Here is a 27,553-nt window from a genome sequence, read left to right as displayed (position 1 = left end):
AGTATAGGTGGCACAAAAGAAGAAATCCGATTGTACTGGGGGGGACGCCAGTGTGAAATGAATAACAATATTTCCAATGTGAACAGAGAGCACACCAGTTGCTTTAAAAAAACAATTTAATGCAACTAGTATTCTCTTTTTCATATCCACAGTCTTCCAAAACAATAGCTGAAAATATGAACAAAAATCTGAATGACAAGGTTGGTCTCTGCGGTGGGTGGAGACGTGTGAGGGAAAATAGTGACGTAATCGGCATTATATACTACCGACAGAAGTTGCAACGTTCAGCTTGACGACGCAATTTTGACTCTACAACTGCTAGATCACTGGCGTTGGCAAAAAGAAAAACAATAAACAAAAAAAAAGAACAGGGAAGCCGACATCCCAATATGTGACAAAATGACGAAACCGAACGACGAACACATCGTACACCTTTTATTGTGCCACTTACGTGCAGTTACCATTGTTGCCAAAGTGGCTGTCGCCAAGCGTGAACGTGCATCGTTTCCCTTTTCAGTTCTTGCTCTAAGGGGGATAGGCAGGCTCAAAAAATGTGTGAAATCTTATGGGACTTAACTGCTAAGGTCATCAGTCCCTAAGCTTACACACTACTTAACCTGAATTATCCTAAGGACAAACACACACATCCATGCCCGAGGGAGGACTCGAACCTCCGCCGGGACCAGCCGCACAGTCCATGACTGCAGCGCCTCAGGCCGCTCGGCTAATCCCGCGCGGCGATAGGCAGGCTGCTGGCTTGTTGATGGATTCCCCAAATGGCTCAAATGGCTCTGAGCACTATGGGACTCAACTGCTGAGGTCATTAGTCCCCTAGAACTTAGAACTACTTAAACCTAACTAACCTAAAGACAGCACACAACACCCAGCCATCACGAGGCAGAGAAAATCCCTGACCCCGCCGGGAATCGAACCCGGGAACCCGGGCGTGGGAAGCGAGAACGCTACCGCACGACCACGAGATGCGGGCGATGGATTCCCCAGGCTGCTAGCTTGTTGACGTACAGAATATCTGATAATAAATCAATACTTCAATATATACCTCTAAAACCGACAGTATATTTACAATGTGCAGCCGATATTTTTATAGGCCGGCACGTCGACATATTTTCCATCGATACTGTGATCCCCTTATCGAGAGCCGGTGATATATATTTTAAATATCGACATTTTTAAATCAACAGTGCTAATACACACTCAACACGTGGAGTTTGATTTCGTTTCTACCTTCACCTTCTTCGTCTCCTTTTTTTTGTCAGGTAGTATGTATTGTCTACTTTGTTTATGTGCTCACTCGGCCACCAATTCACCCATTACACCTCACTAGTGCAAAAACAGGATCAATAAAGAAATGGCCTCCAAGTAAGTAAAGACATTGGACAAAGAAATTTAGTAGTGTAATACGGACCGTAATTACCATTGACATTGGACGTGTTGAGTTTATGTTAGTCAAGAACGCCTTTAAGACCACAAAGACACCATTATCAATACCTCAGTGAGTTTGAACGAGATCCTGTAATAGGGCCAAGACGTTGGATGTTGCTTCTCGCGATACTGCAGAAAGGCTTGGCAGGAATGTAGTCACTGTACACGACTGCAGGCAGTGTTGGTCACCAGAATGTACGGTCGCAAGAAGACCGGGCTCCAGACGGCCACGTAGCACTACCGAGAGAGAAGACTTTCGTGTTTGGCTTATATCTCTGGCGTATCCCACTGCATCTATAGCACCCATTTGAGCAGCACTTGGCACCACATGACACGACTGTTACAAATCGATTACTTCAACGACAGCTCCGAACTAGACGCCCTGTAGCGTTCAATCCTTACCCCAAACCACCACCATTTGCGACATCTGCGGTGTCAGGCGAGAGCTCATTGGAGAACACCAACAGTAACACCAATGAGCCTCACCGAAACGGGTCAGTCTGCTCCCGCCCCGATTAAGTCAGGCGTGACGTTATTATGATGGGTACACGCTCTATCGAAGACGACAGTTAACGAAACTTGGCGTTATATTGATATAGAGAAGCTTCTGCGAATGTTGTCAGATCACTATAGTCACTTGAAACTGGTATTTCAGAAAAAAGCTTATGTACATTGTCACGAGACACGCCATAAATTTTTAGCATTGTAAAATTGAAACCCATGAGCCCTCGGTAACAATTTTTTAGTCTAATTTACCAGGTTTCAACACTTCTGAGTATGCCTTAATCAGAATTTAGACATTTAAAGTGGTCTATAACATAATTACAAATTTATGGGAAGAAAAAAATTTTTATATGAATAAGTGTAAGTAGTGACTAACAATACAAGACAGAGACAGTACTTACGTGTCACGTATAAAATAAATAACAGGTCAGAAGGCCTTTAGTCATAAAATACACTCCTGGAAATGGAAAAAAGAACACATTGACACCGGTGTGTCAGACCCACCATACTTGCTCCGGACACTGCGAGAGGGCTGTACAAGCAATGATCGCACGCACGGCACAGTGGACACACCAGGAACCGCGGTGTTGGCCGTCGAATGGCGCTAGCTGCGCAGCATTTGTGCACCGCCGCCGTCAGTGTCAGCCAGTTTGCCGTGGCATACGGAGCTCCATCGCAGTCTTTAACACTGGTAGCATGCCGCGACAGCGTGGACGTGAACCGTATGTGCAGTTGACGGACTTTGAGCGAGGGCGTATAGTGGGCATGCGGGAGGCCGGGTGGACGTACCGCCGAATTGCTCAATACGTGGGGCGTGAGGTCTCCACAGTGCATCGATGTTGTCGCCAGTGGTCGGCGGAAGGTGCACGTGCCCGTCGACCTGGGACCGGACCGCAGCGACGCACGGATGCACGCCAAGACCGTAGGATCCTACGCAGTGCCGTAGGGGACCGCACCGCCACTTCCCAGCAAATTAGGGACACTGTTGCTCCTGGGGTATCGGCGAGGACCATTCGCAACCGTCTCCATGAAGCTGGGCTACGGTCCCGCACACCGTTAGGCCGTCTTCCGCTCACGCCCCAACATCGTGCAGCCCGCCTCCAGTGGTGTCGCGACAGGCGTGAATGGAGGGACGAATGGAGACGTGTCGTCTTCAGCGATGAGAGTCGCTTCTGCCTTGGTGCCAATGATGGTCGTATGCGTGTTTGGCGCCGTGCAGGTGAGCGCCACAATCAGGACTGCATACGACCGAGGCACACAGGGCCAACACCCGGCATCATGGTGTGGGGAGCGATCTCCTACACTGGCCGTACACCACTGGTGATCGTCGAGGGGACACTGAATAGTGCACGGTACATCCAAACCGTCATCGAACCCATCGTTCTACCATTGCTAGACCGGCAAGGGAACTTGCTGTTCCAACAGGACAATGCACGTCCGCATGTATCCCGTGCCACCCAACGTGCTCTAGAAGGTGTACGTCAACTACCCTGGCCAGCAAGATCTCCGGATCTGTCCCCCATTGAGCATGTTTGGGACTGGATGAAGCGTCGTCTCACGCGGTCTGCACGTCCAGCACGAACGCTGGTCCAAGTGAGGCGCCAGGTGGAAATGGCATGGCAAGCCGTTCCACAGGACTACATCCAGCATCTCTACGATCGTCTCCATGGGAGAATAGCAGCCTGCATTGCTGCGAAAGGTGCATATACACTGTACTAGTGCCGACATTGTGCATGCTCTGTTGCCTGTGTCTATGTGCCTGTGGTTCTGTCAGTGTGATCATGTGATGTATCTGACCCCAGGAATGTGTCAATAAAGTTTCCCCTTCCTGGGACAATGAATTCACGGTGTTCTTATTTCAATTTCCAGGAGTGTATTTAAAAGGAATGTGTGAAGGCGAGCCTCTAAGGGTTGCTCATATCTGTACAGCCACAGGTTGCAACGGACTGAGGCGCCCGCGTTAACAAGCGCGGCAGGTGAGCCGGCCGGTGTGGCGGAGCGGTTCTAGGCGCTTCAGTCTGGAACTGCGTCACCGCTACGGCGGCAGGTTCGAATCCTGCCTCGGGCATGGATGTGTGTGATGTCCATAGGTTAGTTAGGTTTAAGTAGTTCCTAAAGTTCTAGGACACTGATGACGTCGGATGTTAAGTCCCATAGTGCTCAGAGCTATTTGTGGCAGGTGAGCATCACATAAGCAGCGTGAGCGCCATCTGGTAGTTGCAGATACAACTTGGCTACTTAACATTCAAATGTAGACAGGCGAAAATTATAATGGATATTGATCAGTACATAATGTAATAGGCAATATTTTGTTTGTGACAAATAAAATAACATTTTGTCTACATCAGATCGTAGAAGTACAGTTTGAAGCAGAAAAACGTCATTATAGAAAATACAGAAAAGGGTGAATGACACAGTCTGTAGAAAACGGCCGGCCGAAGTGGCCGTGCGGTTAAAGGCGCTGCAGTCTGGAACCGCAAGACCGCTACGGTCGCAGGTTCAAATCCTGCCTCGGACATGGATGTTTGTGATGTCCTTAGGTTAGTTAGGTTTAACTAGTTCTAAGTTCTAGGGGACTAATGACCTCAGCAGTTGAGTCCCATAGTGCTCAGAGCCATTTGAACCATTTTTTTGGCCGAGTGGTTCTAGGCGCTACAGTTTGGAACCGGGCGGCCGCTACGGTTGCAGGTTCGAATCCTGCCTGGGGCATGGATGTGTGTGATGTCCTTAGGTTAGTTAGGTTTAACTAGTTCTAAGTTCTAGGGGACTGATGACCTCAAATGTTAAGTCCCATAGTGCTCAGAGTCATTTGAACCATTTTTTTTTTTTTTTGTTGTAGAAAACGATATAACGTGAAATACAGCCTATAAACCTTTTAATAAATGAAAAACTATGGGATGACTTAGATGGAATAAAAACCATTTCGGTGAACTGCACGAGGAGACCCGAAATTAAATGTCAAGTAACGGCTTTATGCCGTTGAAGAAATTTTTGTTACGCAACTGCAGTTGCTCATTGAGAATGAGGCTATCATTTCGGGAAATATGTCTAAAAATCTCTAATTCTTCAAGAATATCTAATCTACTTGACATTTAATTTCGGGTCTCCTTGACGTCCTGTCACAGCCACTGCTTCAGACATGCTGAATCGTGCGATGCATTATTCATGCTCACCGGCACATCTCAACTCGACAATTGTCTCTACAGTCGCCGGTCAGCATTGGAAGTGCGTCTGCAATGATCGAGACTCACGGATATTCAAAGAGGTGCTCACGATGGGTTCCCCGAATGCTCACACCGGACCACAAGATTCAAAGAAAGGCCATTTCATCTGAATTTTTGGACTGTTTTGAGACCGACGGAGAGGCCTTTCTGACACAGATCGCTGAGGGGGACGAAACCTAGGTGCACCACTTTACACCGGAAGCAAAAAGGCAGTCCGTGGAGTGGCAGCATCCTCGTTCACCACAAAATAAGAAACTGAAGACAACGCCCTCTGCCAGAAAGTCATGGTCTTCTGGGATTGAGATGGCGTTATTCTCGTGGATGTGATGCCAAGAGGGTCAACCATCAATTCAGAGGCATACGTGAACACTCTGAATAAACTGAAGAACCGTTTCCGACGTGTTCGCTCGGACAAGAACCCCGTAGAAATCATGCTCCAACACAATAATGCACGCCCACACACAAGTCTGAGAACCCTGGAACACATCGTCAAATTGGGCTGGGCATCATTGCCTCATCCACCCTACAGTCCAGACCTGGCACCCTCGGACTTCCATCTCTTAAGGATTCTCTACGGGGAACACACTCTGAAGATGTCGAGAGTGTCGGTCATGCAGTGAAAACATGTCTAAGCCTACAGGAGAAGAACTCTTAGCACCAGGCAATACACACCGTTGGCGTATGGCCGTATAACTTGATGGAGAATATGTAGAAAAATAGGGCATGGACAAGACAGGTTGATGTATATTGTCACCAAATTCTGACTTAACAATAAATACAAGGTGTACAACTTTGCTTCCGCACTTAGCCGATAGGTGACGACAACGGTAAGTAGCGGTCGAAAGAAACAGATCGCAGACGTCAGGCAGTTAGCTTGGACCTCGGTCAACATAATCTCATTCAAACATTAATAAAGTTATTCTCGATTGAAAATGTCAGTTTACAAGCCTAATTCTTGTCATTTGCGGGAGGTGTTACTGTTTTGTTTCAATATGAAGAAAACAGTGGCTGAGTCTCACCGAATGCTCTCAAAAACGTATGGTAGGGACGCTATTAATGAAAGAACGTGTCGTGAGCGGTTTCAACGCTTCAAGAACAGTGATTTTAACGTCACAGACCGGCATAGTGGTGGAAAAGAGAATGTTTTAGAAGATGCAGAATTGGAGACATTCCTGAGTGAAGACTCCTGTCAAACTGAAGAATTATTGGCATTATTAGTGGGAGTGAACACAGCAAGCCATTTTAAAACAGCTCAAGGCTATGGACGTGATTTAGAAAGAAGGAACATGGGTCCTGTGTGAGCTGAAACCAAGAGACGTTGAACGGCGTTTGTGTGTTTGGGAACAGTTGCTTCAGAGGCAAAAACGGAGGGGATTTCTGCACCGCATTGCGACCGGGGACGAAAAAGGGTTCTTTACGATAACCCTAAACGCAAAAAATCATGGGGCTATCCCGGGCATGCTTCCACATCGAAGGCCAAACCGAATATTCACGGCTTCGAGTTGATGCTCTGCATTTGGTGGGACCAGCTCGGCGTCGTGTACTATGAGGTGTTAAAACCAAGCGAAACAATCACAGGTGCTAATTATCGAACGCAATTAATGCGTTTGAACAGAGCATTAAAAGACAAACGGCCGCAATACAATACGGAATATCAGACCAGCTGTGTGGCTGGATTGAAGAGTTTTTAACAAACAGAACACAGCATGTTGTTCTCAATGGAGAGACGTCTACAGACGTTAAAGTAACCTCTGGCGTGCCACAGGGGAGTGTTATGGGACCATTGCTTTTCACAATACATATAAATGACCTAGTAGATAGAGTCGGAAGTTCCATGCGGCTTTTCGCGGATGGTGGTGTAGTATACAGGGAAGTTGCAGCATTAGAAAATTGCAGCGAAATGCAGGAAGATCTGCAGCGGATAGGCACTTGGTGCAGGGAGTGGCAATTGACCCTTAACATAGACAAATGTAATGTATTTCAAATACATAGAAAGAAGGATCCTTTATTGTCTGATTATATCAAATCGGAACAAACACTGTTAGCAGTTAGTCCTGTAAAATATCTGGGAGTATGCGTACGGAACGATTCGAAGTGGAATGATCATATAAAATTAATTGTTGGTAAGGCGGGTGCCAGGTTCAGATTCATTGGGAGAGTCCTTAGAAAATGTAGTCCATCAACAAAGGAGGTGGCTTACAAAACACTCGTTCGACCTATACTTGAGTATTGCTCATCAGTGTGGGATCCGTAGCAGGTCGGGTTGACGGAGGAGATAGAGAAGATCCAAAGAAGAGCGGCGCGTTTCGTCAGAGGGTTATTTGGAAAGCGTGACAGCGTTACGGAGATGTTTAGCAAACTCAAGTGGCAGACTCTGCGAGAGAGGCGATCTGCATCGCGGTGTAGCTTGCTGTCCAGGTTTCGAGAGGGTGCGTTTCTGGATGAGGTATCGAATATATTGCTTCCCCCTACTTATACCTCCCGAGGAGATCGCAAATGTAAAATTAGAGAGATTCGAGCGCGCACGGTGGCTTTCCGGCAGTCGTTCTTCTCGCGAACCATACGCGACTGGAACAGGAAAGGGAGGTAATGACAGTGGCACGTTAAGTGCCTTCCGACACACACCGTTGGGTGGCTTGCGGAGTATAAAAATAGATGTAGATGTAAAGCGATTTTGCAGCACGCGCGACCCCACGTTGCAAAAGAGGTCAAAACGTACTTGGAAACGTTAAAATGGGAAGTCCTACTCCACACGCCGTATTATCCAGACGTTGCTCCCTCTGACTATCACCTGTTTAGATCAATGGGGCACGGGCTGGCTGGCCGACACTTCCGATCTCATGAAGAAGTCACAAATTGGGTCGATTCGTGGATCGCTTCAAATGATGAACAATATTTTCTATGCGGGATTCGTACACTTCCCGAAAGATGGGAGAAAGTAGTGGCCAGTGATGGAAAATACTTTAAATGATACATGTGTAACCAATTTTTTTCATTAAAGCCTCAAATGTTGGGTAATCACCGGCATGTTCTGAGAAAAAATGTGGGGCACTACTTACTGAACGACCCTCGTAGTTGAAACTGGTTCTATGAGCCTTGTGCCAAGCATTGAAGCTGTCACGTACATGTAGATGGTGTCCGTTGCAGAGAGGCTACCATGGAGCAAGGGCTCAGCGTGACCCGGGAGTTAAGGCCGATGCGCCGGACGCGGATGAATCTTCCGGACCAGGTGTTTCACTTGCCGGCTGGTCCGGCGATTCATTTGCGCGAATGACGCATGCGTTTGCGGGACTCCAATGAGGGAATAACCAGCCGAGGCGCAGCCGACTGCCGCAGGTCGATCCTCACTGAACGACAACGAGACGCCGAAGTCTGGTCACGTGACGAGTGGTTGCCGAGTGTTCCACAACAGGAGGCGTCATTTGCTGTGACGCGTAGCAGCCAGAATATGACATCACGTAACAGTATGTTCGCACCTAGCTGCGCTGAAGGCTACTGCAACTGTAGTTTTTTTTTTTTTAATTCTATGGGGTGTTTCTACACTACTGGCCATTAAAATTGCTACACCAAGAAGAAATGCAGATGATAAACGGGTATTCATTGGTCAAATATATTATACTAGAACTGACATGTGATTACATTTTCACCCAATGTGGGTGCATAGATCCTGAGGAATCAGTACCCAGAACAATCACCTGTGGCCATAATAATGCACTTGATACGCCTGGGCTTTGAGTCAAACAGAGCTTGGATGGCGCGTACAGGTACAGCTGCCCATGCAGCTTCAACACGATACCACAGTTCATCAAGAGTAGTGACTGGCGTATTGTGACGAGCCACCATAGACCAGACGTTCAAAAAATGGCTCTGAGCTCTATGGGACTCAACTGCTGTGGTCATAAGTCCCCTAGAACTTAGAACTACTTTAAACCTAACTAACCTAAGGACAGCACACAACACCCAGCCATCACGAGGCAGAGAAAATCCCTGACCCCGCCGGGAATCGAACCCGGGAACCCGGGCGTGGGAAGCGAGAACGCTACCGCACGACCACGAGATGCGGGCAGACCAGACGTTTTCAATTGGTGAAAGATCTGGAGAATGTGCTGGCAGGGCAGCAGTCGAACATTTTCTGTATCCAGAAAGGCCCGTACAGGACCTGCAATATGCGGTCGTGCATTATCATGCTGTAATGTAGGGTTTCGCAGGGATTGAATAAAGGATAGAGCCACGGGTCGTAACACTCTGAAATGTAACGTCCACTGTTCAAAGTGCCGTCAATGCGAACAAGAGGTGACCGAGACGTGTAACCAATGGCACCCCATACCATCACGCCGGGTGATACGCCAGTATGGCGATGACGAATACACCCTTCCAATGTGCGTTCACCGCGATGTCGCCAAACACGGGTGCGACCATCATGATGCTGCAAACAGAACCTGGATTCATCCGAAAAAATGACGTTTTGCCATTCGTGCGACCAGGTTCGTCATTGAGTACACCATCGCAGGCACTCCTGTCTGTGATACAGCGTCAAGGGTAACCGCAGCCATGGTCTCCGAGCTGATAGTCCATGCTTCTGCAAACGTCGTCGAACTGTTCGTGCAGATGGTTGTTGTCTTGCAACGTCCTCATCTGCACGATCCGTTACAGCCATGCGGATAAGATGCCTGTCATCTCGACTGTTAGTGATACGAGGCCATTGGGATCCAGCACGGCGTTCCGTATAACCCTCCTGAACCCACCGATTCCATATTCTGCTAACCGTCATTGGATCTCGACCAACGCGAGCAGCAGTGTCGCGATACGATAAACCGCAATCGCGGTAGGCTACAATCCAACCGTTATCAAAGTCGGAGACGTGATGGTACGCATTTCACCTACTTAAACGAGGCATCACAACAACGTTTCATCAGTCAACGCCTGTCAACTGCTGTTTGTGTATGAGAAATCGGTTGGAAACTTCCCTCATGTCAGCATGTTGTAGGTGTCGCCACCGGCGCCAACCTTGAGTGAATTCTCTAAAAAGCTAATCATTTGCAAATCACAGCATCTTCTTCCTGTCGGTTAATTTTCGCGTCTGTAGCATGTCATCTTCGTGGTGTAGCAATTTTAATGGCCGGTAGTGTATTAAATGTGAGCAAACTGCAGGAACCGATTTCACCGAGAACCCGAGAAAATACACTCCTGGAAATTGAAATAAGAACACCGTGAATTCATTGTCCCAGGAAGGGGTAACTTTATTGACACATTCCTGGGGTCAGATACATCACATGATCACACTGACAGAACCACAGGCACCTAGACACAGGCAACAGAGCAGGCACAATGTCGGCACTAGTACAGTGTATATCCACCTTTCGCAGCAATGCAGGCTGCTATTCTCCCATGGAGACGATCGTAGAGATGCTGGATGTAGTCCTGTGGAACGGCTTGCCATGCCATTTCCACCTGGCGCCTCAGTTGGACCAGCGTTCGTGCTGGACGTGCAGACCGCGTGAGACGACACTTCATCCAGTCCCAAACATGCTCAATGGGGGACAGATCCGGAGATCTTGCTGGCCAGGGTAGTTGACTTACACCTTCTAGAGCACGTTGGGTGGCACGGGATACATGCGGACGTGCATTGTCCTGTTGGAACAGCAAGTTCCCTTGCCGGTCTAGGAATGGTAGAACGATGGGTTCGATGACGGTTTGGATGTACCGTGCACTATTCAGTGTCCCCTCGACGATCACCAGTGGTGTACGGCCACTATAGGAGATCGCTCCCCACACCATGATGCCGGGTGTTGGCCCTGTGTGCCTCGGTCGTATGCAGTCCTGATTGTGGCGCTCACCTGCACGGCGCCAAACACGCATACGACCATCATTGGCACCAAGGCAGAAGCGACTCTCATCGCTGAAGACGACACGTCTCCATTCGTCCCTCCATCCACGCCTGTCGCGACACCACTGGAGGCGGGCTGCACGATGTTGGGGCGTGAGCGGAAGACGGCCTAACGGTGTGCGGGACCGTAGCCCAGCTTCATGGAGACGGTTGCGAATGGTCCTCGCCGATACCCCAGGAGCAACAGTGTCCCTAATTTGCTGGGAAGTGGCGGTGCGGTCCCCTACGGCACTGCGTAGGATCCTACGGTCTTGGCGTGCATCCGTGCGTCGCTGCGGTCCGGTCCCAGGTCGACGGGCACGTGCACCTTCCGCCGACCACTGGCGACAACATCGATGTACTGTGGAGACCTCACGCCCCACGTGTTGAGCAATTCGGCGGTACGTCCACCCGGCCTCCCGCATACCCACTATACGCCCTCGCTCAAAGTCCGTCAACTGCACATACGGTTCACGTGCACGCTGTCGCGGCATGCTACCAGTGTTAAAGACTGCGATGGAGCTCCGTATGCCACGGCAAACTGGCTGACACTGACGGCGGCGGTGCACAAATGCTGCGCAACTAGCGCCATTCGACGGCCAACACCGCGGTTCCTGGTGTGTCCGCTGTGCCATGCGTGTGATCATTGCTTGTACAGCCCTCTCGCAGTGTCCGGAGCAAGTATGGTGGGTCTGACACACCGGTGTCAATGTGTTCTTTTTTCCATTTCCAGGAGTGTAGTAGCCCTACGTAAAATCACCAAGCGGGTCCTAGATTCCTATCCAGTCACTCGTTGACCAATCGGGTGCTGCAGTAGAAGAGAACAAAACGAAACCCGAAGTTTTACATCTACATCTACATCTACATCTACGTGATTACTCTGATATTCACAACGAAGTGCGTGGCAGAAGGATCAAAGAACCACCTTCAAGCTGTCTCTCTACCGTTGCACTCTAGAACGGCACGCGGGAAAAACGAGCACTTAAAATTTTTCTGTCCGAGCCCCGATTTCCCTTATTTTATCGTGATGATCATTTCTCCCTATGTAGGTGGGTGCCAACAGCATGTTTTCGCAATCGGAGGAGAAGACTTGTGATTGAAATTTTATGAGAAGATCCCGTCGCAACGAAAAACGCCTTTTTTTTTAATGATTCCCACTCCAATTCACGTATCATTCTGTGACACTATCTCCCCTATTTCGGGATAATACAAAACTAGCTGCCCTTATTTGTACTTTTTCAATGCTATCCGTCAGTCCCATCTGATTCGGATCCCACTCCGCACAGCAATACACCAGAATAGGGCGTACAAGCGTGGTGTAAGCAGTCTCTTTAGCAGACCTGTTGCATTTTAAGTGTTCTGACAAAGAATCGCAGTCTTTGGTTTGCTCTACCCACAATATTATCTATGTGATTGTTCCAATTTAGGTTATTTGTAATTTTAATCCCTAAGTATTTCGTTGAATTTAGAGCCTTCAGATTTGTGTGACTTATCGCGTTATCGAAAATAGCTGATTTCTTTTAGTACTCATGTGAATAACTTCACACTTTTTCTTATTCAGGGTCAATTGCCTCTTTTCGCACCATACAGATATCTTATCTAAATAATTTTGCAAATCGTTTTGAACATCTGACGACTTAACAAGACGGTAAATGATAGCATCATCTGCAAACAATCTAAGATGGCTACTCAGATTGTCTCCTATGTCGTTAATATGGACCAGGAAAAAAGAGAGAGCTTGTAACACTTCCTTGGGGAACGCCGGATATTACTTCTGTTTCTTCGATGACTTTCCGTCTGATACTACGAACTGTGACCTTTCTAACAGGAAATCACGAATCCAGTCGCACAACTGAGGCGATATTCCGTAGGCACGCTGTTTGGTTAGAAGATGCTTGTGAGGAACGGTGCCGAAAGCCTTCCGGAAATCTAAAAATATTGCGTGAAAATGTAATCACATGTCAGTTCTAGTACAATATATTTGTCCAATGAATACCCGTCTATCATCTGCATTTCTTCTTGCTGTAGCAATTTTAATGGCCAGTAGTGTATTACTTCATTAGTGTAAAGAGCTAGTTGTGTTTATAAGATCGATATTTTCTGAAACTGTACTGACTATGTGTCAATAAATCGATTTCTTCGAGGTACTTCATAATGTTCGAATACACTATATGTTCCAAACCCCTACTGAAAATCGACGTTAGTGATATAGGACTTTAATTCAGCGGATTACTCCTACTTCCCTTTTTAGGTATTGGTGTGACTTGAGAAATTTTGCAGTGTTTAGGTACGGATCTTCCGCATTTAAGAAATCGTTTACGCAGGAAAATCATACAGACGTACCGTTGTTTGACTAACGCACAGACTCCCGTATGGAGGACACAGTTACAAGTGTTTCTGGCGTAGACAAACAACTGAACGAGTCGCCAGGTCCGGGTGGAATCCTAATTCGGTTGTAAAAGGAACTCTGTTACTTAGCCTGCATTTATCACGAATCTATAGCTTGTAAGAGGCTGGAGCAAACGCAGTCTCGATGCATTGCTCACTTGCTAGAACGACAATTCACAGGCTGTGCCTGGGACATAAAATATCTTTGCCTCTGTTAAAAGAGAGCTGCAATAGAGTCGCAGGTGAGAGCAGTCTCTACAGCAGTTGCAGTCGCTCGCTGCTACACGGCAGTTGTAGTCTGTATCTGGTACAGCGGAGTTTATAGTTAGTAGTTGTTAAAGTCACAGTGCAGAACAAATTGTAAAATTTTATTATATGGAACTGAATAATAATTGTGATCAGCTGCAGAGCTAAATGATACCATGGAATGAGATGGTGATGAATAAATGAATAATTGCTAATATAATAAAAAATCAACAGTATAATTAACTCCACCATCTATTGTACGAGAGTAATCCCAAAGGTAAGGTCTATTTTTTTTTATAAGTACAAAGACCTGTTTATTTCTACAATGGTTTACATCAATTTACAGCTTGAACATTTAGCTATTTTTCCACATAATCACCATTTCTGTCGATGCCTTTTTGTAGACTCTGTGGCAGTTTTTGTATGCCCATGTCATACCAGCTCGCCGCCATGCTGTTCAGAAAGTTATGAACCTCTTCTTTCACCTCGTCGTCGGAGCTGAATCGCTTTCCGGCCAAACGTTCTTTTAACGTAGGGTTGGTTCAAATGGCTCTGAGCACTATGGGACTCAACTGCTGAGGTCATTAGTCCCCTAGAACTTAGAACTAGTTAAACCTAACTAACCTAAGGACATCACAAACATCCACGCCCGAGGCAGGATTCGAACCTGCGACCGTAGCGGTCACGCGGTTCCAGACTGCAGCGCCTTTAACCGCACGACCACTTCGGCCGGCTTAACGTAGGGAACAGGTGATAGTCACTGGGCGCCAAGTCAGGACTATAGGGTGGGTGGGTGATTATGTTCCACTGAAATTGTTGCAGCAGAGCAACGGTTTGCCGAGCGATGTCTGGGAGAGCGTTGTCATGGAGAATGTGTACGCCCTTGCTCAATATTCCTCTTCTCCGGTTCTGAATTGCCCGTTTGAGTTTTTTCAGAGTCTCACAGTACCTGTCAGCGCTAATTGTGGTCCCAGCGATTCAGCTCCGACGGCGAGGTGAAAGGAGAGGTTCTTAACTTTCTGGACAGCATGGTGGCGAGATGGTATGACATGGGCATGGGCATGCAAAAACTGCCACAGCGTCTATATAAATGCATCGATAGAAATGGTGATTATGTCAAAAAATGATGTAAACCCTTGTAGAAATATACAAGTCTATGTACTTATAAAAAAAATAGGAGACCTTACTTCTGGGATTACCCTCGTAAGGTAAATTTTATTATTCTTATTGGCATCCGCGTAGTTACGTCAGTTGTCTGAGATGTTAATATGAATTTGTTTCAATCTTTTCTTTTGTGATTCGTCTGCACCAGTTGACCCAGATTTGTAATATATTCAGTTTTCCCGTGTAATGGATTTTAGATCTTTATCAATAACGTAAAAAATTTTCAGAATATAATTGTTTTTACCAGTCAACTATAAGAGTATAATTTCCCCTTAACACATTGCCAGTCCCGATCCATCATTTATCTACATTAAATATTCCAGAATTTTTGACAGATCATAGTCATGTGCTCTTTAGTAATCAGACGACCAGCTGTGCAGCTGTGTCACTAAGTAAAGTCAGTTTTTCTCGTAATTCAGATCTCAGCCAAATGTTATCCAGTATTAGTAGATAGGCCAGCATTGCACTAAGCTGTGCCATTTACGAGCAGATATATAGACAGCGTTACCCGCCAACACCATCACGAGGTAAGAATTTTCCAGTTTATTTCTCACGGACAGATTCAGATTGATTTCACAAGGCCATGGCGTAGCGCTGCTTACGTCAAAATGTATCCGTTTTTTCATGAGTTAAGATTTATCAGTTTTGACACGTCAGAATTAATTATCCAATTTTTTTTTTAATTTATACGGGAAGGTTATAAGCACAGCACAAAGTCCCAAGCGACTAGGAAAAAATGGTAGGTAACTCACGTACATAAGAAGAGTACAAGAACGAACCCCCAAAATTACAGACCAATACCCTTAACATTGGTTCGCTGCAGAATTCTTCAACATATTTTCAGTTCCAATACAATAAATTCCCTTTAAACGGAAAAGCTCCGTGATTTTCTCACATGATCTACTGCGACCTATGGATGAAGGGCAATAGGCAGATTCTATATACCTAGGTTTCCGAACAGCATTTGACACAATGACAATCTGCAGACAGTTAACAGGTTGCCGGATATGTGAGTGGCTCCAAGACTTCTTGATTAACAGAACACACTATGTTGTCCTTGACGGCGTGTGTACATCAGAGACAATGCTATCGTCAGCAGTACCCCCACGGAAGTGTGATACGACACCTCTTACTTTCTACATACATAAATTATCTGGCGGACAGGGTGAGCAGTAATATATGACTGTTTGCTGGCGATGCTGTGGGCGTAGGTGTCAGAGTTGAGTGACTGTAGGATTACTTAGACAACTTTGCCAGTTGGTGTGGCGAATGGCAGCTAGCCCTAAGTGTAGAAAAACGTAAGTTGATGCGGACGAGTAGGAAAAACGATTCCGTAATGTTTGAATGCAACGTTAGTAGTGTGCTGCCTGACACAGTTACGTCATTAGATATATAGGAGAAATGATAATTAAATAAAGACCCTACGCTGCCGACAGGAGTTGATATGTATCAACAGGGACAGTTGAAAAAGTGTGCCACGGACGGAACTCGAACTCGGGATCTCCTGCTTACATGGAAGACCCTCTATCCATCTGAGCCACCTATTGCACAGGGGATAGTGCGACTGCAGGGACTTATCCCTTGCACGCTCCTCGTGAGACCCACATTCCCAACTTAATGTCCACACACTACATTCGTAGTGCCCATGCCCAATACACTCATTACTCGCGGCAGACAATCTTACCGAGCCCCGTAAGAGTTCGGCCAATGCGTGTGCACCCGCACAGAAGAAGAAGAAGAAGAAGGTCAATGGCATATATATATATATATATATATATATATATATATATATATATATATATATATATCGCTTTGCAACACTGCGCACTCACACATATACAGGGTGTTACGGCCAAACTTTCAGAAACATTCCTCACACACAAATAAAGAAAAGATGTTATGTGGACATGTGTCCGGAAACGCTTAATTTCCATGTTAGAGCTCATTTTAGTTTCGTCAGTATGTACTGTACTTCCTCGATTCACCGCCAGTTGGCCCAATTGAAGGAAAGTAATGTTGACTTCGGTGCTTGTGTTGACATGCGACTCATTGCTCTACAGTACTAGCATCAAGCACATCAGTACGTAGCATCAACAGGTTAGTGTTCATCACGAGCATGGTTTTGCAGTCAGTGCAATGTTTACAAATGCGGAGTTGGCAGATGCCCATTTTATGTATGGATTAGCATGGGGCAATAACCGTGGCGCGGCTATTACCCGTGCACTGACTGCAAAACCACGTTCGTGATGAACACTAACCTGTTGATGCGACGTACTGATGTGCTTGATGCTAGTACTGTAGAGCAATGAGACGCATGTCAACACAAGCACCGAAGTCAACATTACCTTCCTTCAATTGGGCCAACTGGCGGTGAATCGAGGAAGTACAGTCCATACTGACGAAACTAAAATGAGCTCTTAACATGGAAATTAAGCGTTTCTGGACACATGTCCACATAACATCTTTTCTTTATTTGTGTGTGAGGAATGTTTCCTGAAAGCTTGGCCGTACCTTTTTGAACTCTTGAGTACCGCTCGACTGTTTGGGATCCTGTACAAGTCGGATTAAAGGAACACATCGTAGCAATTCAGAGGTAAGCTGCTGGATTTGTTACTAGTTGGCTCGACTGACATGCAAGTATGTAAATTGAAGGTGGAGACGGGAAGAAAGGAAAGGAAAAGGAGAGGATCACTGTTGTCAGCTGCATCTTAACACGGGCGGCGACGAGTAAAAATGTGTACCGGACCGGGATTCGAACCCGGAATCTTCTGTTTATGAGGCAGGTGCTTTAATCACTGTACCACCTGGGGCGCGGCGTTATCGCAACTGCGCTGACTATGTCGGCACGCCTCACCGCCGGTCGACATTCCCGCTGAGTCCCATCTATCCGCATCCCCTGTCAATTTCTTCCATGTTCGCTCTGAGATTCCCACAGGAAATCGGACGTATCTGTGCATCCGCACTCAAGAAGGTGGCCGCACTGCCAGGTTACGCCAATCAAATCCCGAGTGGCGCAGTGGTTACCGCACCTGCGTAAAAGCAAGTGATCCTGGATCCAGTACACACTTTCACTCGTCGCCGCTGATTCCGTGTGTCCAGATACAGCTGACAGCAATGATCCTCCCCTTTCCTTTCCTTTCTTCCCGTCTCAACCTTCAATTTCCATATAATGAAATTTTAAACATTGTTATAAGCTGAAGTCCAGCAACGGTGCGTTAACTTTACAGAATGCACGTATAGCCACCAAGTCTGCATAAAATTGTTGTCAAATTGACCATGGTTTCGACAGCTCTAAGACGGATTCATCAGAATAAAAATTACATAGGATTATATGTAATCATACCATAGGTTGATGTTTTTCACCTATGGTGTGATTACATGTAATTCTATGTAATTTTTATTCTGATGAAGATCGCGTTAGACCTGTCGAAACCATGGTCAATTTGACAACAATTTTATGCAGCTGAGGTGGCTGTATGTACATTCTGTAATTACATATAATGTATAACAGCTGCGGATTCTGCATTATGTCTGCTCTTTCGGACATGTCCGAAAGAACAGACACCATGCATTCATACAATATGACACAGAAGTATTACGGAGATGCTTTGGAACTCAAATAGGAAGACATGGAGGGAAGATAACGTTCTTTTCGAGGAATACTATTGAGAAAATTTAAAGAAGCTGACTGAAGGACAATTCTACTGCCACCAACGTATATTTCACCGAAGGACCACCATGACAAATTAGGCCTCGTACGAAGGCATACAGACAGTTATTTTCTGGCTTGCTCTGTTCGCGAGTAGAGCTGGGTATGACTAGTATTGGCACAGTAAACCTCCGCCAGAGACCATACGGTGGCTTGTGAATTATATGTGGATGTAGATCGCTGAGAAGATAAACTTAGCTCCGTCCGAACAGGCCTTGGAAGGCCCAACAGTAGCGACCGGCTGCCGTCTCAACCTCAGATCACAAGCGTCTCTGGATGCGGATATGTAGGGTCATATGGTCAGCACACAACTCTTCCGGCTGTATCTCAGTTTATGAGGCCGGAGCCGCTATTTCTCAATCAAGGGCTCACAAGGGCTGAGTGCACCCAGCTTGCCACCAGCGCTCGGCCGACCCATCGAAGTGCTAGCCCAGCCCGCCAGTGCTTAACTTCGGTGATCTGATGGGAACCGGTGTTACCACTGCACTAAGACCGTTGACAGCTGAGAAGATTAGGAGTAGCAAAGAAAAGGGCATATGTACGTTTAGCCAGAAATTCGTTCCAAAAGAATTTCACCCATTTGAGGATGGAGATAAAAGATCAGTGTAAGTTTCAATGATTGAAAGCATATACGAGAGCACACCAGGCAAGTGGAAAAGTTCTGTCTGTACTAGTGTTTCAGCTCAGTGCTCAAAAGGGCAGTGAGCTGGAGCCCCATCAGTTATGTAATAGTCACAGTACCTTTCATGCCACGAAAGACACGTCTTCCAGCAAGGAAATCAGTGTCACCCACCTCTGAGGCGTTGTGGAAGGACATCCCCCGAGGCAGTCGCCAATAATCCCCGCCCATACATTGAGGCCGAAATTGTATTGACGGCTCGCTGCCACCATACTGTGCGGAGTCTCCGTAGCCCACAGTTGGGTGTTGTGAAGGTTGATGATACCACCACCAGTAAAGGTAGTCTCCTATGTCAATAGGACGGGTGACAGAAATCCCACCTCAGTGGTGGCCTGTGCAATAAACCATTGGCAAATTCGTCGTCATGGAGACAAGTCAGAGTGATATGGCTAGTAGCCATTGTCGCGGAAAATGATCCACACGGTCGTCTGGCTTACCCCATGCTGGCGGGCCACCTGTCTTGTGCTTAACGCGGTGTTGTTGTTGTTGTGGTCTTCAGTCCTGAGACTGGTTTGATGCAGCACTCCATGCTATTCTATCCTGTGCAAGCTTCTTCATCTCCCAGTACTTACTGCAACCTACATCCTTCTGAATCTGCTTAGTGTATTCATCTCTTGGTCTCCCGCTACGATTTTTACCCTCCACGCTGCCCTCCAAAACTAAATTTGTGATCCCTTGATGCCTCAGAACATGTCATACCAACCGATCCCTTCTTCTTGTCAAGTTGTGCCACAAACTCCCCTTCTCCCCAATTCTATTCCATACCTCCTCATTAGTTATGTGTTCTACCCATTTAATCTTCAGCATTCTTCTGTAGCACCACATTTCGAAAGCTTCCTCTTCTTGTCCAAACTATTTATCGTCCATGTTTCACTTCCATACATGGCTACACTCCATACAAATACTTTCAGAAATGACTTCCTGACACTTAAATCTATACTCGATGTCAGCAAATTTCTCTTCTTCAGAAACGCTTTCCTTGCCATTGCCAGTATACATTTTATATCCTCTCTACTTCGACCACCATCAGTTATTTTGCTCCCCAAATAGCAAAACTCCTTCACTACTTTAAGTGTCTCATTTCGTAATCCAATTCCCTCAGCATCACCCGATTTAATTTGACTACATTCCATTGTCCTCGTTTTGTTTTTGTTGATGTTCATCTTATACCGTCCTTTCAAGGCACTGTCCATTCCGTTCAACTGCTCTTCCAAGTCCTTTGCTGTCTCTGACAGAATTACGCGGTAGTCACTATGAAAGAGTGGGTGTATCTCCCCTGGAACGCATTTACGGCCTTAGTCCTTACCTCTCAGGGATCGTTTCTTGACGTTTGTCTCCATTTAGAAAAATCGCCCTGCAAAGGGTGATTCAGCTGCCCCTACCGCTGTCGTTTTATGCAATTAGCAACGTTATATCGGGCCTTCATAAAACCCGCGCGAGATTTTCATTTTCTCTCGGTCGCTAACTATTTAATGTAGCTAAATATTGTACCGTAATATGCTATCGCTAGAGGCCGTTGTTTTCGATTTTTTTTAAAGACAAACGGACAAAGTGATTTTCAAATGACCCCCACTCCCACACTCAGCCGTTTCCGGTTAGGATGTTTAGTATGTTATTCATGCACTTCCTACTACCACTGTACGAAAAGTTGCGACTACACGGATTGTTTTACACATTCGACCTTTTTTGGTCTTCCAATGCCGGCCTTATCATGTCACCGGCTTAGACGAGCATTTAAATATTGTAAAATTGATCACAGTGTAACTTTCACTTAACAATATTGTGAATTTTAACACGTAAAGGGCCAGTGTAGCCGAGCGGTTTTAGGCGCTACAGTCTGGAGCCGCGCGACCGCTAAGGTCGCAGGTTCGAAACCCGCCTCGGGCATGGGTGTGTGTGATGTCCTTGGGTTAGTTAGGTTTAAGTAGTTCTAAGTTCTAGGGGACTGATGACCTCAAAAGTTAAGTCCCATAGTGCCCAGAGCCATTTGAACCATTTTGAACACGTAAAATAAACAATTACATCTTTGTATACGTCAAGCAATACTGTCGAAGTAGGGAGAAAATAAAATGTAGACTGGCTATGGAAAGGAAAGCGTTTCTGAAGAAGAGAAATTTGTAGATTTAAGTGTCAGGCAGTCTTTTCACAAAGTATTTGTATGGAGTCTCCCCATGTATGGAAGTGAAACATGGACGATAACTAGACAAGAAGAGAATAGAAGCTTTCGAAATGTGGTACTACAGAAGAATGATGAAGATTAGATGGGTAAGTCACGTAACTAACGAGGAGGTACTGAATAGAATTGGGGAGAAGAGGAATTTGTGGCACAACTTGACTCGAAGACGGGATCGGTTGTTACCACACGTTCTCAGGCATCAAGGGGTTCAAAATGGTTCAAATAGCTCTGAGCACTATGGGACGTAACATCTGAGGTCATCAGTCCCCTAGAACTTAGAACTACTTAAACGTAACTAACCTAAGGACACGACACACATCCACGCCCGAGGCAGGATTCGAACCTGCGACCGTAGCGGTGACGCGGTTCCAGACTGAAGCGCCTAGAACCGCACGGCCACACCGGCCGGCCATCAAGGGGTCACCTATTTAGTATCGGAGGGAAGCGTGGAGGGTAAAAATCGCAGAGAGAGGCCAAGAGATGAATACACTAAGTAGATTCAGCAGGTTGCAGTAGTTACTCGGAGATGATGAAGTTTACACAGAATAGAGTAGCATGGAGAGCTGCATCAAACCACTCTCTGGACTGAAGACCACAACAACAACAACAACAACAACAACAACAACATACGACAAGCCTGCTGACTATGAAACTACTTCTTCTTTATTTGTGTCAGAGGTACACTAAAACGAACACATATACAATACATACAAAGAAAACTATATTCACCCAGAATTAGGCAACTGTGATAGCATTGGGTGCTGCAGACGTTAAGTCCTTCATGCTACAGCTGGTTGGGCATGAGTTACATTTGAAGAGAGGCCGGGTTATCTCAAATTCACCGCATTCCCACAGGGTTGTGTTGGCAGTTGGAAGTTCCATTTAAGGAGATTGTCCCTCGATCTTGCGACTTCGGTCCGTACTCTGTTCAAGGACTTTCAGATGACCCATTTCTCCATGTGTCCAGGCAGCAGGGACTCTTGTGGTGCCATCCAGTTTGACAGGTGTTGGCATCTTTCTTTCCATTTGCTGAGTCGGGTAGCCGCAGATGATCCTTCTAAGGGCTGTGAGGTTGACAGAAAACTCAGTCTTGGCTCGGCAGGTTGATGTCCAAAGAGTGGATGTGAGGTCACTGTGTTTGATTTATGCCTCTCGATGTCAGCGGCGACCTCTCTTCTGATGTCACATGGAGCAATCCCAGCGAGAAATTGAACTTTGTCCATACGAAACTACTGTGCTTGTTAGTTTGGATGAAACTGCGAATGTAATTAGTTTTTGCGTAAAGTTGATAAAAGTAATTTTTCGTTCATTACCCTGATGGGCACGTTTAAATTAAAAACGAATTAGCCCACTACGCTATTGTCTTAATAGCCCAGTCAATAGAGACAAAAAAAGCTCGAATACCGGGAGTAATTAGTGTAGTCGCAACATTTTGTACAGTGGTAGGAGGGAGTGCTACGAAAAACATACTAGAAATCCTGAATGGTGGCGTAGAGGTGCGTCTGGTCTCTTTTGAATGTTTTTCTTGAATGACTCTAAAACTGTGGCGTTCAGTGTAAACTTGTCCCAGAACAAAATTTTACTCCATTAAATTTCCTACAATTTTTTCTGAAGGGCTAACAGTTCGCGCGTAGCGAGCGAGGCAATATGAAAAATCTCATCCGTGGTTTATGACGGCCAGCTATAACACTGAGGGTTGCATAAAACGACAGCGGTAGGGACAGCCGATTCACCCTGTATGGACTTGGGTCTATAGTGAGCTCCTTGCGCAAGTGAAAAACTAATGTTGGCTATACATACCGAGCGGGGTGGCGTAGTGGTTAGCAGACTGGAGGACGCCCGTTCAAACCCGTCTCCGGCCATCCTGATTTAGGTTTTCCGTGATTTACCTAAATCGCTCCAGGCAAATGCCGGGATGGTGCCTTTGAAAGGGCACGGCCGACTTCCTTCCAATGGAAAGGTTGTTGATGCAACAAGGCGTTGGCTCCTACGTCGACCAGTGGAATGGTACTATGCGAACATACAGGCTCTCCTAGTAAGGTGGAGCCGTTGCATTGGAAGGAGGTTATGTTGAAAAATAGGGGTTTGTAGGCAAAAGAGTGGGGAGTAGTATGATCTATTGGAATCCTGAATGAAACCATCTTACTATCAGAAAAAACAGTGTCTCGTATTACTTACTGAATGCCCCTTATAATAGTGCTAATAGCGTCATCATTAAATATGTTACTGGCAGAAGTAAAGCTGTGAGGACCGGGCGTGAGTCGTGCTTCGGTAGCTCAGATGGTAGAGCACTTGCCCGCGAAAGGCAAAGGTCCCGAGTTCGAGTCTCGGTCGGTCACACAGTTTTAATCAGCCAGGAAGTTTCAGCATTAAATATAATTGTAAAATCTGTTAAAAAATTGTAAAAACGAAATCCTGTAGCAACGGACTGAGAATGGGTGAAGATGATACTCGATAATCACATGTTAAGTGTTTTATATATATATATATTATGATTAACGACTTATCCACGGGTAATTCGGAGCAAGGTCCCTTCCAGGGGCAAAACAAAATTTGATTTTCAGTATTTTATATAATTATTGACAGATTTCAAAAATATAAAATTCTCTCATAATCTACTAACTAAGGGGTATAATCTGAAGCCAAAGGCTTAACACAGAAAGACAAATATTAGTTTGAAATGAAATGAGCGATAACATTTCTGACCCCTTCTGCGTTATCGGCAGCATGGTGCAAGTGTTTTTATATAACCCCACTTTGGTGACATGCGCGTTGATGATGATGAAACGATGACACACACACACACACACACACACACACACACACACACACACACGCACACACATACCCAAGTGGAAAAAATCCCCGACGCGGCCGGAAATCGAACACGGGGTCGCAAAATCGAGGGCCAGCGACGCAAATCACGAACTACTGACATTACGGTTAGAAACTGAGTATATGCCTCGAGGCTGCGTAACTGGCGGATTGTAAATTGCTCGTAGTATATTCATCAAGCTTTTTTTTAGAATGAGAGCACTTAGCACCTTTCAAAATGCTTTAAACATAATTTCAGACAATTCTAAACTTCTACTTGCTGAAAAAGTTTACCAATTACTACGTTTTCCGCTGTGAATGTAGTAAAACTTCAGCACCATGCATGATGTTTCAATTTATTACTTCTTTACTATTAGCACCATTCGCAACACATTCTGCAGACTGAGTGTACGTATACCACTGAATGTACCTACAAATTTATGCCATTGAATGACACACAGTTCAGGAGATATAACGCGATAAACAATGAGATGTGCTAAATACTAGCAAATTACACAGACTATACACATCCAGAGTTCCATAATGAAACAACGAGCTTAGAGATTTCAAACAAATTTAAACATAATTTCAAACCGTTTCTATATTTTACTCTCTTAGATGCGTAATTTCAAATCTTTGACCCATTAACTCATTTGTAAAGTAAGCAGATGTTAGAAGCTGTTTTATCCATGACAGAACGATTCTTTTAATAATCTGGGTTGCGAGATTAACTAGTTTAATAGAAATCTTGTGAACAATTTTCCTAGCAAAAGTATGATGTTTAGGTTTTCAATTCGGTGCCACTTACGAACATCGAGATATCGTATACAGCTAGGTACAACAACATTGCTCTGTAATACTGTGATTCCGATGTGGTCATTAGAAAAAATTTCACTCATTCTTGAGACTTACACCTACTTCCGAAAAGGGTAGTCAGTCTTTATAAACAACGTTAATTGTTACATAATGCTGTAACATCAGAAATAATCCGCATGGTTAGTTTGTAAGCAACACAATCACCCACAAGAAATAAATGACATAAAAAGGAATAAAAACAAAAACATCCCAGACGCCATCTGCATATGACGTCACACATAAAAGACTATAGCTATGACTCGCACTGTTAACTAGACTCGCCCATTGTTGTGGCGCAGGTGCCCGTTTGCATAAGAATTAAATAAGAATAATATGATCAGCTTCTTGCGTAGCAAAGTTACCGGCATGCTACAGGCTGTTATGTACAACATAATGAGAAGTAAATAACGGAAGGCTGCAATTACATTCGGAGCTAAGGGAAATTGAGACACAATTTTCACAGTTCACACAGACATATGAAACAAAATAGGGGATGAAATGTTAAGTACATATTACTTACCTTTTGTGTGTTCTGCTCACAGTTTCGCTATGAAACTGCCACAGCACGTAGTGTTGATTTCAGTAATCCAGTATGCACTCACACACGTACGCAGGTAAAGTGTACGACGCACCGTCTACGCGGACTGTGGGAACATACACACGCACAAAAAGTGCCGATGGACGCTCGGAAACTGTCCTTTTTACGGCGAGCGTTGTTTAATGGGAGTAATAAAAATTATACATCCACGAGTAAACACGGCATCACTTTTAAGTTTCTAATGTTACGGAACACTGGGAGTCAACAACCGGAACGTAATTATACGGTATCCTCTAGCCCACTTCCTCGGCACCGATAGCCAAAGCAATAAAATAGGGACAAAAAATCTCCCCCGCCTCGGCAGAGCTCAGAATCCCACGCAGTTTGGTACCGGATAGCCGTGTCGAATTTTTGGCCCCGAATTCAGCAGCAGCGACGAATTATGTAAAAAAGGACTGGAACACCACTTTACAATATATTCTGCCCCAACACTGGTGTAATTTGATTATCTACACAGACTACAGCATAATAACTCTTCGATGTATTATTTTAAATGCAAATAACCGGTAGAAAATATTGAGAATACCGTATTTTCTTTGTACGTGCAGAGCTCCATCACCCTATTTCCTCTCCGGTGGCATCAGTCAGTTGTTGAGCTCGGTTTCTTAATGTCTAGCCAAACGCGTTTTAAATACAGTGTACTATCTCTGATGGAACATACTTTCTCTTTTTTCAGTCAATTTCTCGTTGTAATGCCCGAAACTGAACATGCTTCTAATTGAAATATTGGAATAATGTAAAATTGGAAAAAGGAAATTGTTCGCTTCCCTAATAATTATCACTCCACGTTTGACGAACGCAGATTAGAAAATGAACTAGGAAATTAATAATCTACGTAAAACTTCCGATAAATCTTTCAACTATATATCACTGAAGCGTTAAAGCTGGAGTTACGAATAAGATGAAGTCACAGATCACACTTCTGCCGCAAACACCGACGTACACGCAACATATTCTTAATCCCATCAGCGGTCAATAACGCATGCCACTCTGTTTTACGTATTAGTCTCCGATTTTTCTTCACTCTGTGGGAAGGCGCTGACGCGCCGGCGAACTCGACAACGCGTCGCGAACGAATTCAAATGTGCCGGCCGCAAACATTCGACAGCGCCCGATGCTTCGAGCGCCAGCCGACAACTGACGAAGTCCCAGCGAGCCGCGGCCGAACCGCAGCCGCAGCGCTGCACTGCGGACGCCGGCGGAACTACGGTCTCCGCTGGCCGTAGGAGACCGTTTTTCCTTCAGGACGTCCAGTAAACGCTTGGATGCGGTTGGATGATTGATGTATTTTCGTCGTTCGAACGATATTAATGATTACTTGGCGCTCCAGTTCGAAACAAGCTAAAACGAAACCTGAGAACTAAAGGTTATATAGGGTGCCCAGCTCAAGAGCACCTGATTTCAAAATTAAATACTTCGGAAACATAGATTTATAGATCGGGCAGTTGCCCCCCTCCGACGTCAACTCTCCCATCACAGCGCAAGGCATTAAACTTCAGTCCAAACGCAACACGGCCCCTGGTCACGACTGTGCCACCCACCGTCACCTTCGAGAAAGCCCCTATTCCTTCCTGACTGCCCTCGCCCATCTCCACAATGTCGTCCTCCCTACTGGCTTCTACCCTGACCTGTGGAAGACCTCCCGCGCCCTCCTATTCCCCAAACCCAACAAACCCCCCCCCCTGCGGCACCCCCCTATCGCCCCATCTGCCTCACCTCTGTCTTCAGTAAGGTCTTTGAATCCATCCTCTCCCACCGTACCCATCAGCACCTTGCTCAACACCACCTCCTCCCCCTTACCCAGTGTGGCTTCCGACCCTCCTTCTCTGCTGAAGACCAACTCCTCAACCTTGTTCACCCTCTGTCCCTCCAGCTCAACTCCCGTCG

At 45.7% G+C, this 27,553-nt stretch overlaps 1 protein-coding gene across 1 annotated transcript in view; it reads right to left on the bottom strand.

Moving 5' to 3' along the window:
- The window catches only part of LOC126424843 (mediator of RNA polymerase II transcription subunit 1-like), an 867,028-nt gene extending 840,242 nt beyond the window's left edge, over positions 1 to 26,786 (bottom strand). The window contains exon 1 of the mRNA XM_050087650.1: positions 25,589 to 26,786. The gene's annotated coding sequence lies outside the window, so the exon portion shown is untranslated. The remainder of the gene's footprint in view (positions 1 to 25,588) is intronic.
- Positions 26,787 to 27,553: the final 767 nt, after the last annotated feature.

Source organism: Schistocerca serialis, chromosome 10, assembly GCF_023864345.2.
Source record: "Schistocerca serialis cubense isolate TAMUIC-IGC-003099 chromosome 10, iqSchSeri2.2, whole genome shotgun sequence".
Lineage (NCBI taxonomy): Eukaryota > Metazoa > Arthropoda > Insecta > Orthoptera > Acrididae > Schistocerca > Schistocerca serialis.
The sequence above is the reverse complement of the archived record's forward strand: the minus strand, read 5'-3'. Positions and strand labels throughout refer to the sequence as shown.